The 12,958-nt window shown below is 46.3% G+C and overlaps 1 pseudogene; it reads right to left on the minus strand.

The window, feature by feature from the left end:
• Positions 1 to 4,114: 4,114 nt before the first annotated feature.
• The window catches only part of LOC117713765 (small ribosomal subunit protein uS10 pseudogene), a 28,682-nt pseudogene continuing 19,838 nt past the window's right edge, over positions 4,115 to 12,958 (minus strand).

Here is a 12,958-nt window from a genome sequence, read left to right on the forward strand (position 1 = left end):
CTTGTTAGACATTTCCAAAACACCAGCCTCCTGGGATAATAAATGCTTCCTGTCTCAGGTTGACCTGCATGACTCAGTCCTTCTCCAGTGTCCTTGGTGTCAAGGGATAGTGGCATCTCTGAATGCCTCCTTGCCGCAGGTGTGAGAATCCCCAGAATGCTCATTGAGGCTTCCTGGGGCTGAAGCACCTGCACCTTGCAGTACTGCTAGGAAAGATAGAAATGTTGCCAGCGGAGCCTCAGCAGAGAAGACGGTGCTTGTCTTCGTGCTTTTCAGAGGACAGTATGACTCTGATGCACATGAACTATATAGGAGGTGGGCTTGCCGTGTACAGGACAGAAGCAGAAGGCTTGGATGAGGGGAAGCTACTCCCACACACACTGGCAGCTTCCTCATGGTAGGACAAGTCCGCCACAGCAGTCAAGAGGACCCATCCACAGCAATTCAGAGCCGCTAGCCTGACAGATGTGAAGCCTAGGCATGACAGTATGCATATCTGGGAGGACATTTACAGTTATAAAGTCCTCCCAATAAAGTTTCCACACTACTTTTAGAGTCAAAACAGTGGTTTGTGTGCCCTCCAGCCATTCTTTCAGAATATCTATTCCTGGTTTATAGAAAATGTTTGTCTTTGCAATATTTAATTAAATTTCATTTCACGGTTTAGAGATTTTCTTGATTTGACTTGTCGTCATGCAAAAATGATCAGCCTCGCTTCTGCTCTCGAGCCGAGCAGAACTATGCAAACGTTTTGAGTAAATGATCATTTCTTTTGCCAGGAGCAGCTATTTCCCTGGGAGCCAATAGGACTGAATTATCCAAGCAAAATGGAAAGACGCCAACTGCTAGGAGACGCAGAGAGACTTGACGAGGAGTTTTTTAAAGTGTGCCTATTATCAAGCAATCAACATAATTTTTAAACAGAAGGAAACAACAAACCCTAAAAACCTTAAAACTGGTAGGCAAGCCTAGTTATCAGCTGTGCTGGACCAACAGCATTCTACGGCCCTGTGAACTGTCTTCAGCATAAAAGCAAAGCTCAATTTGCATGTTTTAGAACATTCCAGGTTTGTTCCTTTCCTTTTGGAGTGCACTTTCCTGTCTAAACAGTTTTTAAAAAGTTGCAATGTTTCCTGGGCAGCTCACCAGCTAATTTTCGATCAAAACACACATCTGTGAAGGAAAGTATAGAAAGCAAATCACAACCATGTGGGTAACTCAAATGTAAAAATTATAAAAAGGAAAAGAAAAGTGAGTGATTATCTCTAAGGTTCATCCTGTGGAAATCTCATCCCTCCAGGTGTCTGGAGGTTTTCTGGAGTTCCAGCATCTTCCTTAACTCTGCCCCTCTCCTGATTTGCATGAGACCTTCAGGGGCAATAGAGTCGAGCCTCAGGAGGCAGGAAGGCAGTTCAGCTAAGTTTTGGGAGTCTGACCTAGAGTGGTTTATTTTAGGCATACATAAGCACAGCTCAATTTGGTGAAGATTATTCTGGTGATGATTAAATCAACCTGTCACGCACAACAAAGCATACATCAGTCTCTTCGGGGGAGATCAGTTGTGACTACATCAAAACTCTTTGTAAAGTCCATAAAGATGAGCTCTCTAGATTGACTGAAAAAAAACCAAAAGTACAATAAGGGCCTGGGGGAAGGTCTGGGTGCCAGAAGTCTCCAGTCACACAGCACAAAAGTCACTAGAAGACAAAGTGCACCCACTCCAGCCTTCCGGACAGATAACAGGTTTTATATTCCTTCCCTTGAAGAAACAACAATTTGTGCTTAATATTCTAGGGTCAACTAGAATGGTGGTTTTCAACATGTTGGTTGAGACCCCTTTGGGGGTTGAACAACCTTTCACAGGGGTTGTTCCTAAGACCATTGGAAAACACAAATATTTACATTACAATACATAACGGTAACAAAATTACGGTTATGAAGTAGCAACAAAAATAATATTTTGGTTGGGGGTTACCACAACATAAGGAACTGTATTAATGGGTTGCAGCATCAGGAAGGTTGAGATTACTACCCTAGTGTTGTGATAGGGAGATGTTGGTGATCCCCCAAAAGACAGACAGGAGCCATCTGATGCAACTCACAGCAGGGTCTTTGTTCTATTGGAGCTAGCTCGACCCCCACCCCAACACACCACCGTCACACAGGACGGTTTTGGTGGTGGTGGAGCCCCAAATATCTATGGGGCAAGGCTTTATAGTAAGCAGCAAGAAAGGAGCACATGTGCAAGCATCTAATTGGAAAGCTATTGTGGCCTTTAACATAATTGGCTGGTGCTGGAGTCAGATCATAAACTTAACTTCTGCTCGCCTCTGCATTGGTGGTCGTTAGGCAGAGGGTGGGCTTGTAACCTGGGGGTGCAAATTTGTTGGGAGAATAACCTGGAGACACTGGTCTTGTTGAGGGTGTAACCTGGAAACGTTGGTCTTGTTGGGGATTGATTAGCTTAGAGACTAGAGCCAGGCTCTGGTTTTGTTGGGGGGCAACTTGGAGACTAATGCTAGATGCCAGCCTGTTAGTTTAACTGAGTTCATTTTAGAGGACCTTAGGTCAAGTTCTCTAAAATGGAGTCTGAACTTAAAAGCTTTGGCATCTCACTAGTACATGTCTGTGAGTGCAAAGACCACGGTGCCCCCTATAGGTGGTCCCCAAAGCCAAGTTTTGTAGCTCTTTCCTCAGCATTGAAGCTGTCCTCTTGGTAGAGAGACTAAGTCCAAGGAAGCTCCTGGAACTTACAAGGTTCACAAGGCTCCTCCTTAAGGTTGTACAAACAGTAACAAATTCTCCGTCCCTCAAGCAGAGCTGCCTGTGAGCCCATTGAGAAATAAGTCCCCACCCTCGATATCTGGGTGATACAAGTGAGCCTGTAAGTATCATTCTTCTGTAAGGAGGCCCAATAAACACTGCTCCACCAATTTGGATCTATCATCAAGACCTTATTTAAGATGGAGAGACGTTTGTTTGTGTTGCCTCGGGGAAGGTCACATCTCACAAAACTAGGAAGCTGACCTTAGGAAGCTAGGAGAGGAGGTGGGAAAGGGTGGGGGGGTGGGGGGAGGATGAGAAAGAAAGCCAGGGAAGGATGTATCGGGGGCAGTGACCAGGGTTTCACCCAGTCAGGGCTGCAGGGGGCGTTTGAGAGAGTCCCACCATGGATAGGGCAGTCTGAGTGCTGATCACTGTGTCCCCTTCCTGTAATAAACTCTATCCCGAGGGTGCTGACCGGATGGTACTGTCAGCTTGCCCTACACACAGGACCAGTGTTCTGTACCAACCGGAGCAAGCCCCTGGCAGCAGCGTACACCATCTGAGCAGAAAATCAAACTGTTCCCTTTGACGGGCAGTCTTTCCTAAGCCTCATCTTCTAATAGGAACATGTAATATTCGTGTGTTCCAGCTGTTACTATCCTGGAGCCACATACAAGCACTGTTCTGCAGCTTTGAGGGACATCTGCCTGGATTCTGACAGATGCACGAAAAAAATGTGCCGTCCTCGAAAAGAATCTAGAGAAATTTTACTGCCCTAAATATCCCGGGTCCTTTTCACATACATAGACGCTTCCCATTGCCCCTCAACTCCCAGCAATCACTACTATTTTTGCTGCCCCATGGTCCTGTCTTCTCCTGAGTGCCATGTATTTGGCAGGTAGCCTTTTACCTGGATCTGTTGACTTGAACAGGTTCACCCAAAAGGTTCCTCCAAGGTTTTATGTAATTATGTAATTCGGCGTCTTCTCTCTCTTCTCTCTCTCTCTCTGTCTCTCTCTGTCTCTCTCTGTCTCTCTCTCTCTCTCTCTCTTTCTCTGTGTGTGTGTGTGTGTGTTTCTGTCTCTGTCTCAGTCTCTGTCTCTCTGCCTCTGTCTCTCTAACAAGTCACTTTATTGGAACAGTTGATTAGGAATCTGCAATGGTGACTCTGTCTCTGTCTCTCTCTCTGTCTCTGTCTGTCTGTCTGTCTCTGTCTGTCTCTGTCTCTCTCTCTCTGTCTCTCTCTCTGTCTCTCTCTCTGTCTCTGTCTCTCTCTCTCTCTCTCTCTCTCACACACACACACACACACACACACACACACACATGTCACTTTATTGAAACAGTTGACTTAGGCATCTGCAATGGTGACTTCAACCTCCTGGCTTACTTACTTACTGATGAAAGTAATCTGCTTAACAACCTTGGAAGGACTGTGTAAATCAATGAAGTGCTTGTGGATTCTCCATTTGGAAACGATCCCATGTCTTGGAACCTTCACCACGAGGTATTTTTCTGGTAGTGAGGCTCAATGTCTTGGTACGCATGCGCACTGGTTTTTTCACTTTCGTATTCTTTTCCTTTGCGCCTCTGATCAAGTCCACACACACCCTGTCCAACGACTTCATGCTGTGGGCTGGTGAGCGTGGTTCGTATTCAGTGAATCACCGCTTCAGGCTCCACAGGCTCTGGTATCTTTGAGTGCGGTGGTTGGGGCACGGCTTCCTGCTGTTCCTCAGCAGGAGCGTGAGTCAGGACAGAGCAGACTGAACAGCGCTCTGCAGCACGCCACCACCAAGTCTCAGAAAGAATTTGACTTCTTTTTATCACTTAAAAAAAATGCCATTGCACGTGTCAGGTCCAGAAGAAACTGGGAACAAATGGCTAACTGTGGTGGCTTTTAGCATACCAATGCACATTCTGGCTTCCAGGTTCTCTCAGCTCTGCAAGTCCCGGTTACAGACTCCATGCTGGCTCCCCAACTCCTCTCAGCTCCTCTCATCCCACCTTCCCTCTCATCTCAGAGGCTTCCCTCCTTCCAGCGCCTCCTGTATGACCCTACCACGTTGGTCACACTTTCTCTTGGCTCTCTTGGTTCTTGGTCCCCTTTTGGCCCTCTCCGCTTTGTCTCTCTTCTCTTCCTCTGTAACTGCCCCCCTCCCGCCATGGCCTGATCCAGTCTGCTGGCCATATTTAGTCTCTGTTTTCTCTCCCTGCTCTGGACTCTACCAGATGCCTCTGACTGCACCCGCCGTCATATCTACAATAAACACATTCAGTGTGGCTGTGTCACAGTTAGCTTCAGGTGTAAATTTGACATACATGGGAAGAGGGAGCCTCCACTGAGGAACTGTCATCATCGGATTGGCCTGTGGGCATGTCTTTGACACAGGACAATTTCTTTTTTATTTTAATTTGGGGGGTTTGGCCTGCCCATGCCTGCCTGGCGCCAAAGGAGGTCAGGAAACTGGCATTTGTAAGTTGCTAGCCTGGGCTATGTAATGAGACCTTCTTTCAAGTGGGGAAAGAAATGATTTGCATATTTAATATTAAGGTGTAGTTTCATTCTGATATTATACACAATCACAGCCACAAAAAAATCATGATGTAAGTATACATTTATTTACATGAATTGGGGTTTAAAAGTGTATTATTTTGTGTAACAAATAGGTCTCATAGTAGCATGTGTTTTGTGATACCATTTTTGTAAGGGCACATTAAATAGTTATTGTGGATAAAGTCAGCTATCTTTTATACTCATGGAATTATATGTATTGTCCTGTTACTTTTATGTATGCATTTTATTATGTTTTCTTATTTTGTAAAATAATTCTGTAATGAAAGTAAAACATCTAGGGACTGGAGAGATGGCTCAACAGTTAAGGGAACTGGTTGCTTTTCCAGAGATCTTGAGTTCAATTTTCAACAACCACATGGCGGCTCACAACCATCTGTAATAGGGGATCTAACACCTTCTGGCCTCTGAAGTACGAAGCGTGCAAGCAGTGCACAGGAAAACACTCACAGGCAAAACAGTTATACACACAAAAAAATTAAATATAGTTGATTCTCTCACCTTCCACCGGGTGGATACTGGGGAGTGGACAAAGATCATCAGAGACACACCTTCTCCAGCAAGGCCACACCCCTAGTCCTTCCTGTAGCGGCACGTTTTCCCGGAAAGTTGGGAGGAGCTAAGGTGGGAGGAGTAAGGAGAGAAAGAGAAGAAAGAGGAGGAGGAGAGGGAGCAGAGATGTAGAGGTGCCATGGACGACCAAGCATGTACCGAGAGCAGTCCTGGGTGACAACTTATATCTAGGCTAGTTAATTGGTTAACACTTCCAATTGTGTGGGCATCTTGATATTTAAGCATTACCAAACATATAAAGCCTTTGGATAACTTAAGCATTAGAGTCCCATTTCTACCAGGTTCTGCATGGATAGTGGTATGGTCTGGGCTCAGCCCAGCCTTGTGGAGACAGTGTGGAAGACTGGCAGAGCCATCTCCCACGTTGGTGTCTGATGGGTGGCAGGACCAGCGTCTCTGGCCACCTGAGCTGGTGGCCTGAGCTGAGTGGTGGTGAAAATACACTGCTGCCACTCATGGCCTCAGGCCAGCCTAGTCGGGAACATGGCGGCTCTGTAACACGAGACAGATCGAGTGCTGCTGTTTTAAAATATTACTGCAACACCTTCCCAAACAGTTCTACCAACTGAAGGCCAAGCGTTTAAATATATGAGCCTATGAGGGCTGTTCTCATTCAATCTACCACCAACAGTGAATGGCCAGAGCCAAGAACACTGTAGAGTCAGGGTCTGCAAATAAAAGGGGGGAAGGGTTGAGGTGGTGTTTGGGTTTTGTTTTTATTTTTTGAATTTATTTTATGTGTATGAGTACACTCTAGCTGTCTTCAGACACACCAGAAAGGGCATCAGACCTCATTACAGATGGTTGTGAGCCACTATGTGGTTGCTGGGAATTGAACTCAGAACCTCTGGAAGAGTAGTCAGTCCTCTTAACCACTGAGCCATCTCTACAGCCTGAGGTGGTGGTTGTTAACAACAATCCATGTGTGCTTCCCAAAGAGGTCTGGAGACCCACACTGCTGAGCTAGGCTATTCCGCGCAAGACAGCTTGGGGGAAATGTTGGGGTTTTGATAATTTCCCTGGATTCTCAGAAGAGACATTTCCTGACTCAGCTTTAAATGCTCTCAGACCTCGATGCGATTCTGCTTACTCACTCTGTTGTCCTTCTCACATTGGAGGCTTTATCCCTCCATCAGCCCTCAGTGGCATGTGGACAGCCCTACCTGCCTGCCAGTCCTGTGCTCAAGGGGCAGCTGAAGATTAGGAGAGGTATCCCTAAAGATACAGGTATGGGAGTGGAGCCTGGCACCACACTGAGCTAGGGTTCCAAGGAGCAGTTCAGGATGCAGAGCAGACAACCCCTTTCCATTGAAGACCTGGAGATGGTGGGTGTGTCAGGCTGGAGGCAGCTGACAGGAGAATAGACAATGATGAGTGTGAACATGACCAGGTGGGGAAAACCTGAAAGGACACAGCAGAGTTTGCATCTTGAGCTCACCAGGAAAAGAAGCCAGGGGTGGAGGCTGGTCACTGTGGTTGTCAAATCCAAGGCAGGGGTTGGGGGCGGGGGGGCACTGCAGGAGAACACGGAGAGACTGCAGTGGGACACAAGATCTCAGAAGACACTGGCTCCAAAGAACTCGCTCCCGGTTTCTTTTTTACATCCTTTCCATAGGGCTCCTCATCCCATTCTCCAAGTTGACTCTTCCAGACTTATATACGCCTAACACATCAGTGTGCTAAAGGTATGTGGACTGAATTTAAATTTATAATATCGCCTCCTCTGGAGTCACAATACCAGGAAGCACAGGATAACTTAGAGCCACTTCACTACCTGGAGAGGGCATTGTGTCCATTACATGTTCAGTCTCAGAGGGTCAGGGCTGGACATTTTTGTCTTCGGGTACCTCCTGCTTAACCTTCAGGGTCCGCTAACATTTGCTTAAATGAATGGCCTGAGGGAGTGGTTCCTACCAGCCTCTGAGGGGCAGATGTCTCTGGCAGCTTTGCTCTGTGTCTGTATTGCTCAGCCTTAGTGCTCCGTAGGATATGTGTTACTTCTCCCTTTGCCTTGTGGATTGTCTTGCTGGCCTGTCAATGTGGTCCGGCTGTGTTTCGGAAAGTCTCCATGGGTTTTGGGAACTGTGCACTGATGTAATGCAGTGGGTATCTTATGAACATTCCCTTGACTGCATAATCACGACTGCATTCCTTACTAGTGAATGGGAGGCAGCACCCCTGCGGGGGGATTTTTTTTTAAACTGGTCTCATTAGTAACCCTTCACTTTCTATCACTGGGGGGCGGGGGGAAGGGGGTTTGAGGGGGCAGCAGACTTCATGGGGACGTTTTCTCTGGAAGCTGCAAAGGATGAAGGGGTGAGGGTGGGAAATCCAAAAATAGTTCAGGAAATTAGTCATCTGTCTCCAAACTGTGTTCAGTTACAGTTTTGGATTTCACTTTATGGAACTTTAAAAACTGGACATGCAGAAAGTTTCACAATCTCTTCCATGAAGGTCAGAAAGGTCCATTTTTATAGCCCCAAAGAAGAGGCAGGGTTCCCATGGACTAGAATGTGGTAAACATACTTTCCATAATGGAAGACCATATTTTTTGGACCTTGGAAACAATTTGATTTGTTTTACTTTTGTTAAGTTTGTTATGTCAAAGGTCAATAATTAGATTATCTTTTGATTTGCTTACTTAAAACAGGGACTGTAGTCTATGCAAAGCACTGAGAAATATTATGAGGCTAATATGTAAAACACACATTTATCCGTTAAAAAATATTCCCGAAGGAGAGTTAACTGGAAGAACAGTAACCAAACAGTTCTTGTTGTTTAATCTTTGGGACAGGAACTTGTATAGCCCAGGCTGGTCCCCAGCTTGCTAAGAAGACAAAGGTGACCTTGAACTTCAATCCTCTTCCCTCTGCCTCTCAAGTGTTGGGACGGCAGGTGTGTGCCAGCATGTCTAGTGCATTATCTGTATACGTCTATCTTATTCCTAGGCCAACCAACTGCCTGGGAATCTTACGATTTGAATGTGTCTCAGGCAGCGAGGGCATTTGGGGAATGGCAGGGAAGCTTGCTGCAGACAACCCAGGCTTCCAAGTCCTGTGAATGAATGCTGCTGCATCCCAGTGGAAGGGAAACTGCAAGGAAACCCTGAGCACAGGCAGAGGCGCAGCCAGGCCTCTCTGCATAGCCTGGGGAATGGGGATTCCGCAGCCAGTGAGCTCTGGCTTGGTGCTGATGCAAAGCACAAAGCTATGGAGGCAAGTCTTCAAAGAGCGTCTTATGGAAGTGTGTCGTGAGCTGATGGGGCGTGCAGGCATCATGCACATGGCTACTGACTCACACCTTCTGCCTCCGTGGGTGCTTTGGGTGCTGGGTTACACAGAATGCTCAAAGGCTTTTGTTGGGGGTAAGTCCTCCCACCCCACATCCTGGGAACGTCTGACAACCTTGGGCCAGCAGGCAGACTCTCACTCCAACCGTAAAGGAGCCTCTGAGAGCAAACCACTGATGGCTGTCAGCGCCGCCCTGGCAGCCCCCAAGAGAAACTGAAAACCCAGCTTTCAGGATGCAAAGGGAAAGCAGTGCTGGCCTGCAAAGGTCCCAAAGCAGCCAGGAAGACAGAAACTTTCTGATGAGGACTGTCCTAGTCAGGGTTTCTATTCCTGCACAAAGCACCATGACCAAGAAGCGAGTTGGAGAAGAAAGGGTTTAGTCAGCTTACACTTCCACATTGCTGTTCATCACCAAAGGAAGTCTGGACTGGAACTCAAGCAGGTCAGGAAGCAGGAGCTGATGCAGAGGCCATGGAAGGCTGCTGCTTACTGGCTTGCTTCCCCTGGTTTGCTCAGCTTGCTTTCTTATAGAACCCAAGACCACCAGCCCAGGGATGGTACCACCCACAATGTGCCCTCCCACCTTGATCACTAATTGAGAGAATGCCTTACAGCTGGATCTCATGGAGGCATTTTCTCAAGGGAGGCTCCTTTCTCTGTGATAACTCCAGCTTGTGCCAAGCTGACACACAAAATCAGCCAGTACAAGGAAGGCCCTTCTTTGCCTCTGTAGACACAGATACAGAAGGTCCTAATTGTGGACTTCTGACATTTTTGGTGGGCTCCTTTGCTGTCTCCTTGTTTTGGTGGGCTTGACAGCTTTTTCTCAACTATATTTTCACCTTACCCATTCAGGACCCCGATGGCACCTCTGTAAAGTCTAGCATTCCTGGGCTGCTACAGGAGCAGGGACAGAAGAGGATGAGGAGACCCCAGAGCCTGGTGTGGAGTTGAAAAGTTATGGTTGCCAGGGGAAGACTCACAGGAAACCCCCTGTATCTGAGGCTTTTGCACTAGACTAGGAGGTCACTCACGCCAGCCTTTAGGGGACACATCCCGACTTCAGCCTCCAAGACTGCACTCAGCTGTACTTCAGAAAGGGATTTGTCCCCTCAGCTGCTTCCAGACTGCAGGAGCCTCCAGGTTCCTAGGCCTGCTATCCCTGCCCTGCTGACAGGCCAGAGGCCTTTTGATAGTGTGTAACAAGACTTGAGGGTGCTCAATGTTGCTGGCACAGGGACTGACCACATTTGGGGATTGCAGTAATTTAAAAATGGATCCTTCTGCACTAAGACTTCTGTAGACTTGGCGGTTCTCTGCCAATGAGGCAACTTGAGAGACATCAAAGGTCAAGCTCGCCATGGCCTCTCTGCTGTCCTAGTCCCGTGGTGCTGGTGCCTATCCTAGTCAGTGTTTCGCTGCTGCGAAGAGACACCATGACCATGGCAACTCTTATAAAGGTGAGCATTTAACTGGGGCTGGCTTACAGTTTCAGAGGCTTAGGCCATTGTCATCAAGGAGCAAGGCAGCAGGTATGGCAGGCATGGTGCTGGAGAAAGAGTTGAGAGCCACATCCTGATCCATAGGCAGAGGGGAGGGGAAAGGTCTAGCATGGGCTTTTTCAGATCTCCCCAGTGAGTGCCTCTAACGAGGCCACACCCCCTAATCCTTCTCAAATAGTGCCACTCCCCAATGACTAAGCATTCAGTATATGAACCAATGGGGGTCATTTTCATTCAGACTATCACAATGCTTGTTCATTACTCTCTTTATCGTGGCAAAGGTCACATCTATGTTCTGTGACTTTTCCTGGAGAGACACTAACAAAAATCAGCAACTGAAACAATGGAAACCCCATTGACTAAAAATATCTTCCTGTGGACTAGCTAAGTCACCGCCTTTCTGATCATTCTATGCCGGCTCAATATAACATGATCTGGCTGGAAATAAGCTGAGTGGTTAAAGGTCATTGAATTAAATCATTTAATAGAGAGTCATCCATTTGAACCACACGAGAAGCATTTGTTAACCATGGTGTGAGAAAGCCTTTGGTACCACCTTCCGTAACCTAAGTCCCTATACAATTTAGAGAATATTTCTTATTTGTTTTGCATACAATTGGCTGTTGAAACATTTTAACAACTGAGCACATTCAGTTACCATGCAACAGAAGTTACTTCTTTAAAGTGGATTAGAGGACTCAGAAGATGATTTATCTATTAAATGTTTGAGGTGTAAGTATAAGAACCCGTGTTTAGATATTTGGAAGCCCAGGTAATACTGAGTGGATATGACAGCCTGCCTATCAATTCAGGTTAGGAAAATGGAAACAGGGGTTCCCTAGAACAAGCAGGAGAGTGAGGCGGCCATATCAGTGAGCTATGGGTCTCATCGTGAGACCCTGCTCTATGAATAAAAGAGCAACCAAAGATGAATCTTGGGCCTCCATAGGCACACACACCTCCACATCTGTACAAAAACGTGCATCCTACATGCACAAAAACAGTTGGAAGAAGAAAAAAATTAAAGAACATTTAATATTTATTAATTTTATGCCAGGCTTGCGTGATTATACCTGTCATGAGCAAAGAAACAAATTCTTGAATAATCACGAAAAAAAAAAAAAAAGAGAAAGAAAACATCTCCACGGCAATATTGATGTATGTTAGTGTGCGTTGTCTTTGAGACGTTACTATGGGAAGCCATCACTTGATTCAAGAGATGCTAAAATTGTTCAAAAATAGTTTTACAATCTGTCTTTGGGAACAGGTTTTGAAGCCTAATTATGTAAAGTTGATGTCATTCTGTGACCATGCTCAAAAATGCAGTAACAAGCCAGAGTGATTCCTACCTGCTCTGCAAGTGTTCTCACAGAGTCAGGCTGTATTTACTCTGGTTAGTTTCATTTTCTAAACGTAACATCAAATAATTGAGCAGGTATTATTTTATAATAAGTAAAATTGGGATTTAAAAAAAAATCTCTCAATAGAATTGCAGGTGGCAAGGATTTGCTAAGAATGAAACTACTTAAGAGGAAGGAATTAATGCAATTATAAAAGTGGAATTGCAAAAGTATAAGTATTTGTTCTGAGAGAAAAACTTACTCTGAGGACTGACTACCAAACAGCAAGGCTGCCTTCTGCCTACAGCTAACAGCAAGTGAAAGTGGGAACTTCTCCAAATGTTTGACATTTATTAGCAAAACAGCATAGACCCCTCCCAACAAGTGTGTGTGTGTGTATGTGTGTGCATGCGTGTGTGCATGTGTGTGCTATCCATGTATATGTATGCCTGTGTCCAGTGCAGTGGAAACCCGAGGTAGATGTCAGGTGTCTTCCTCAATAACTCCACATCTAAGTTTTAAGACAGGGTTTCCTCACTGAGCCTGGAACTTGCCAATTGGTCTAACCTGGCCAGCAACCCTCCTTCCCCCAGGGATCTGACTGTGTGTGCCTGGAGTCTGCTACAGGAGCTAGAAGAATGGACTGCCTGCTGAGCTTGCCTTGACACCTTCGGGGCTGCTATCCCCTCACCCAGCTGCTGGAGAAGAGACTCTGGGGGGTGGGGCTTCCCCTTTATATGTGAAAGCAAAATATTAAACTTCCGGCCTTGATCAGAATACGTTGTCTTGGCCCTCCATTCCCTTTCATTCCCAGCCTTCCTCTCAGGTGAACCGGGGTTCCCGTAGCTGCTGGTGGCTACAACACACACACACACACACACACACACACACACACACACACACACACGTATGTAT

Source organism: Arvicanthis niloticus, chromosome 8, assembly GCF_011762505.2.
Source record: "Arvicanthis niloticus isolate mArvNil1 chromosome 8, mArvNil1.pat.X, whole genome shotgun sequence".
Classification (NCBI taxonomy): Eukaryota; Metazoa; Chordata; class Mammalia; order Rodentia; family Muridae; genus Arvicanthis; species Arvicanthis niloticus.